This window comes from Somniosus microcephalus, unplaced genomic scaffold (assembly GCF_052327205.1).
Source record: "Somniosus microcephalus isolate GS21.2 unplaced genomic scaffold, FLI_Smic_1.0 scaffold503, whole genome shotgun sequence".
Taxonomy (NCBI): Eukaryota; Metazoa; Chordata; class Chondrichthyes; order Squaliformes; family Somniosidae; genus Somniosus; species Somniosus microcephalus.
In genome coordinates, this window is record NW_028225690.1 from 150,803 (window position 1) to 157,353 (window position 6,551).

Genomic DNA, 6,551 nt, shown 5'->3' on the forward strand with positions numbered 1-6,551 from the left:
GTGTCACTGGAGCGCGCTCCGCCAAACTGAAGAAGCTCTGCTCGGGGCCCGGATCCGTGGACTCTCAGGTTTGGATTCCCCTTTATTCTCTCCCCTCCTCTGCTCTCAATCGGATCTGGGGGAAAACTCACTTTCCCTCACTGATTGCGGCTCTTCACCAACACCGACTTTACAAAGAAAGCCCCGCGTGGCAGCCTGGAGCTCAGGGGCCCAGCGCGCGGGAGGATGATTGACAGGGGCCCAGGGTGTGTGCTGAGCATGCACGGTGTGGGCCGGGCACCTGTGGAGCAGGAGAGGGCGGGACCATGGGGAGCATGCGCAGGGTCAGCCACAACTCAGCGCGGCGGCCGGAGCTGATGAGAGACACAAGAACATAAGACGTAGGAGCAGGAGTAGGTCATTTGGCCCCTCGAGCCTGCTCCGCCATTCAATAAGACCATGGCTGATCTGATCTTGGCCTCAACTCCACTTCCCTGCCCGCTCCCCATAACCCTTGACTCCCTTATCGTTCAAAAATCTGTCTATCTCCACCTTAAACACACTCAATGACCCAGCCTCCACAGCTCTCTGGGGAAGAGAATTCCAAAGGTCAGAGGTTGGGTATCCTGTGGCAAGTGTCTCACCTCCTGACTCCCCAAAGCATTTCCACCATCTACAAGGCACAAGTCAGGATTGTGATAGAATACTCTCCACTTGCCTGGATGAGTGCAGCTCCAACAGCACTCAAGAAGCTTGACACCATCCAGGACAAAGCAGCCCGCTTGATTGGCACCCCAGCCACCACCTTAAATATCCACTCGCTGCACCACCAGTGCACAGAAGGAGGCCATTCGGCCCATCGAGTCTGCGCCGGCTCTTTCGAAGAGCAATCCAGTTAGTCCCACTCCTCCGCTCTTTCCCCATATCCCTGCAATTTATTTCAGTTCAAGTATTTATCCCGTCCCCTTTTGAAGGCTCCTGTTGAATCTGCTTCCACCGCCCTATCAGGCAGCGCGTTCCCCATCACAACAACTCGCTGTGGAAAAAAAGTTTCCTCATGTCACCTCTGGTTCTTTTGCCAATCACCTTAAATCTGTGTCCTCTGGTTAACGACCCTTCCTCCGCTGGAAACAGTTTCTCCTTATTTACTCTATCCAAATTATTCATGATTTTTAACACCTCTATCAAATCTCCCCTTAGCCTTCTCTGCTCCAAGGGGAACAACCCCAGCTTCTCCAGTCTCTTCACATAACTGAAGTCCCTCATCCCCAGTACCATTCTAGTAAATCTCCCCTTAACCTTCTCTGCTCCAAGGAGGACAACCCCAGCTTCTCCAGTCTCTACACATAACTGAAGTCCCTCATCACTGGAACCATTCTAGTAAATTTCCTCTGCACCCTCTCCAAGGCCTTGACATCCTTCCTAAAGTGTGGTGCCCTGAATTGAACACAATACTCCAGCTGAGGCCTAACCAGTGTTTTATAAAGGCTTAGCATAACTTCCTTGCTTTTGTACTCTATTCCTCTATTAATAAAGTCAAGGATCCTGTCTGCTTTTTTAACAGCCTTCTCAACTTGTCCTGCCACCTTCTAAGATTTGTGTACATACACCCCGAGGCCTCTCTGTTCCTGCACACCCTTTAAAACTGGACCATTTAGTTTTATTGCCTCGTCTCATTCTTCCTACCAAAATGTATCACTTCACACTTCTGTGTTAAATTTCATCTCACGTTTCTGCCCATTTCACCAGTCTGTCTGTGTCCTCCTGAAGTCTGTTACTATCCTCACTGTTTACGACATTTCCAAGTTTAATGTCCTCTGCAAACTTTGAAATTGAGCCCTGTGCACCCAAGCCCCGGTCATTAATATGGATCAAAAAGAGCAGTGGTCCTAATTGTGAGCCCTGGAGATCTCCACTGAATCCCTCCCTCCAGTCTGAAACACAGCCGTTCCCCACTACTCTCTGCCTTCTGTCCCTGAGCCCATTCTAGATCCATGCTGCCACTGTCCCTTTAATCCCATGGACTAAGGCCAACAAATCTATTATGTGGGACTTTGTCAAACGCCTTTTGAGAGTCCATATACACAACATCAACCGCTCTACCCTCAACCCTCTCCATTACTTCATCAAAGAACTCCATCAAGTTAGTCAGACACGATTTGCCTTTAACAAACTGACTTTCAGTTACTAGCCCAGACTTTTCTAAGGGCCAATGAATTTTGTCCCGGATTATTGTCTCTAAAAGTTTCCCCACCACCGACGTTAGGCTGACTGACCTGTAGTTGCCGGGTTTATCCCTCTCCCCTATTTTAAACAGGGCTGTAACATTTGCAATCCTCCAGTCCTCTGGCACCACCCCCATGTCCAAGGAGGATTGGAAGATTGTGGCCGGAGCCTCCACAATTTTTACCCCTACTTCCCTCAGTAACCGAGGACAAATCCCATCCGGACCGGTGACTTTTCTACTTTGAGGACTGCCAACCTTTGAAGTCCCTCCTCTTTTTCTATTTGTATCCTATCCAGTATCGCTCCGGCCTCCTCCTTTACTGCTACACTGGCAGCATCCTCTTCTCCAGTGAAGACAGATGCAAAGTTCTCATTTAATCCCTCAGCCCAGCCCTCTGCCTCCACAAGACAATCTCCCTTTAGGTCCCCAATCAGCCCCTCCCTTCCTTTGACTGCCCTTTTACTAGTTAAGTCTTTATAAAAGACTTTTGGGTTCCCTTTTATGTTCGCTGCTAATCTGTTCTCAGACTCTCTCTTTGCCCCTCTTATTCCATTGTTTAGATCTCCTCTGTACTTTCTATATTCAGCATGATTCCCCACTGTATTATCAACCTTACATTTGTCATAAACCTCCTCTTTCTCTCTCACTTTAACCTCTATCTTTAGTCATCCAGGGAGCTCGAGCTTTGGATGCCCTTCCTTTCCCCCTCATAGGAATGTGTCTGCTCTGTACCCGAACCAGCTCCTCTTTGAAGGCCTCCCATTGGTCATTTTCTGTTTTGCCTCCCAATTTTTGACTCCAATCCACCTGGGCTAGATCCCTTTTCCTCTCACTGCAGTTAGCCCTCCTCCAGTTAAGTATTTTTATGCTTGATTGTTCTTTGTCCTTTTCTATAACTATTCTAAACCTGATGATATTATGATCACTGTTCCCCCAAATACACTCCCACTGAAACACGCTCCACTCGCCCCACTTCATTCCCCAGAACTAGATCCAGCTCTGCTTCCTTCCTCATTGGGCTGGAAACACACTGATCCAGAAAGTTCTCTTGTACACATTTCAGGGATTCCTCCCCAATTTGCCCTTTACACTGTTACTATCTATATTCGCATAATTGAAGTCCCCCATTATCACTACGCTGTAATTCACAGAAATCACAGAAACCCCACAGTGCAGATAGAGGCCATTTCGGCCCATCGAGCCTGCACCGACACATATCCCACCCGATCCCCGTAACCCCACGTATTTAATCCCCCTAACACTAAGGGTCAATTTATCATAGCCAATCAACCTAACCCGCACATCTTTTGACTGTGGGAGGAAACCGGAGCATCCGGAGAAAACCCACGCAAACACGGGGAAAATGTGCAAACTCCACACAGACAGTCGCCCGAGGCCGGATTCGAACCCGGGTTTCTGGCGCTGTGAGGCAACAGTGCTAACCACTATGCCACCGTGCCGCCGTAATTCTTGCATCTTTCTGTAATTTGCCTGCAAATCTGCTCCTCTATCTCCGCCCCACTATTTGGTGGCCTGTAGTAAACACCCAGCAGTGTAATCGCTCCTCTATCTCCTCCCCACTATTTGGTGGCCTGTAGTAAACACCCAGCAGTGTAATCGCTCCTCTATCTCCTTCCCACTATTTGGTGGCCTGTAGTAAACACCCAGCAGTGTAATCGCGCCTCTATTGTTCCTGAATTCAAACCTGCCTTTGCTCCCTCGACTACATCACCCTCTCCAATGCTGTAATAGTTTATTTGATCAATACTGCCACCCCTTCTCTTTTTCCTTCCCTATCTTTCCTGAATACCTTGTAGCCAGGAATATTAAGACCCCAATCCTCCCTTTCTTTGAGTCTGGTCTCTGTTATTGCCCCTATATCAGAGTCCCCTGTGGCACCTTGTGCCTGCAGCTCACCAACCTTATTTACCAGGCTATGTACATTTACACACATGCACTCCAAACCCATCTTAGTCTGCCTCGCTTTTGCCCCGTCTGATTCCTCCTATTTCTGAACTTTTCTTTACTCTGGTGCTATTTCTCTCTCTTATATATTATTATATCTATGACAGCGAGTTCTGGTCCCCCCCGACAAGTAGAAACATTTTCTCCACGTCTACCCTATCAAACCCTTTCATAATCTTGATGACCTCTATCTGGTCACCCCTCAGCCTACTCTTTTCCAGAGAAATGAGCCCCCAGCCTGTTCAGCCTTTCCTGATCGGTATATCCTCCCAGTTCTGGTGTCATCCTTGTGAATCTTTTTTGCACGTACTACTGATGTCAGGCTAACTGGCCCAGGGGTCCTTGTTTTCTCTCGCCCTCCTTTCTTGAATGGCGGGGTTACATTTGACACCTCCCGATCCCTGGGGAACATTCTAGAATCTAGGGAATTCTGGAAGATCATAACCAAGACTCGAGGAGTTATTGGTAAACTCCTGGAGTCTGTAATATGGGATAAAGTTAATTACAAACTCGCAGAACAAGGAGAATCGCTGTCCCTTTAACCAGCACAAATCCCTGTGTGGAGGAGAGGGGGAGATACAGTCTGTCCCAAGAACTGTCCCACAACAGAATGAGAGACCCTGTCCCTTTGATTCATGAATTTAAAAAGTCTGTATTGCAATCTGAGCCCGTGTGTTGTGAGCCAAAGAGCCTTGTGTCCAATGCGAGGAATAAAGGCCCACAGCCTCCCCTGGCCCCGGGCCCTGAACAAGGGACTGGAGAAACTCGCTGCCCTGCAGATCAGACAATCAGCCGGCGCTAGTCCCGCCCCTCAGGCTCCCCGATTGGTTGGAGGACCCGCTGCCGGCTCGCTCCTCCAGCCCCACCCCGCTCGCTCCCTATTGGTCGCAAGCTCCCATCAATCAGGCCCTGGGCACGAGTCACGTGTCACTGGAGCGCGCTCCGCCAAACTGAAGAAGCTCTGCTCGGGGCCCGGATCCGTGGACTCTCAGGTTTGGATTCCCCTTTATTCTCTCCCCAACTCTGATTTCAATCGGATCTGGGGGAAAACTCACTTTCCCTCACTGATTGCGGCTCTTCACCAACACCGACTTTACAAAGAAAGCCCCGTGTGGCAGCCTGGAGCTCAGGGGCCCAGCGCGCAGGAGGATGATTGACAGGGTCGCAGGGTGTGTGCTGAGCATGCGCGGTGCAGGCCGGGCACCTGTGGAGCAGGACAGGGTGGGGCCATGGGGCGCATGCGCAGGGTCAGCCACAACTCAGCACGGCGGCCGGAGCACTTTCTGGAGCGCGGGGGCTTGTTTGCAGCCGCCATTACTGTTGATTCTTTCAACCAACCTGTGCAGCAACAGGGGCCTGAAAATCAGCTTCTCCATCTCCGCTGTGTCTGTTCTGACGATGCCACCTTCCATACCAGTGCTTCCGACATGTCTATAATAGCAAAATACTGCGGATGCTGGAAATCTGAAATAACGACAGAAAATGCTGGAAATACTCAGCAGGCCAGGCAGCAATTGTGGAGAGAGAAACAGAGTTAATGTTTCAGGTCTGGGACCCTTCATCAGAACTGGAAAAAGCTGGAGATGTAACAGATATTAAGCAGGTGCAGAGACGGGGTGGGGGGGGGGGAGGGGAGGAAGGAATTGAAAGAGCACCCTGTACTTTTGTAAGAGGCAGGAAAGATAAAATGTTGCAAATGTGAATGGCAAAAATCATACTGCATGAAAAACGGGGGCAGGGATAATTACAGCCTGCCGGACTCAACATCACGTTCAACAATTTCAGATAATTATCCCTGCCCCCATTTTTCATGCAGTATGATTTTTGCCACTCCCATTTGCAACATTTTATCTTTCCTGCCTCTTACAAAAGTACAGGATGTTCTTTCTATTCCTTCCTCCCCTCCTAAACCCCCCCCCCCCCCCCGTCTCTGCACCTGCTTAATATCTGTTACATCTCCAGCTTTTTCCAGTTCTGATGAAGGGTCCCAGACCTGAAACGTTAACTCTGTTTCTCTCTCCACAGATGCTGCCTGGCCTGCTGAGTATTTCCAGCATTTTCTGTTGCCCTCCTGTTCCGTTCTGGGCCCCACCCCTCAGGAAGGATACACTGGCCTTGGAGGGACGCAGCACAGATTCACCAGAATGATACCGGAGCTGACAGGGTGAAATTATGAGGACAGGTTGCACAGACTGGGCTGGTAATCCCTCGAGTATAGGAGATTAAGGAGTGATCTAATTGTGGTGTTTAAGATGACTAAAGGAGTTGATAGGGTCGAAAGAAACTATTTCCTCTGGTGGAGCTGTGGGGAGTCCAGAACAAGGGGGCACAACCTTAAAATTAGAGCTCGACCGTTCAGGGGTGATGTCAAGAAGCACTT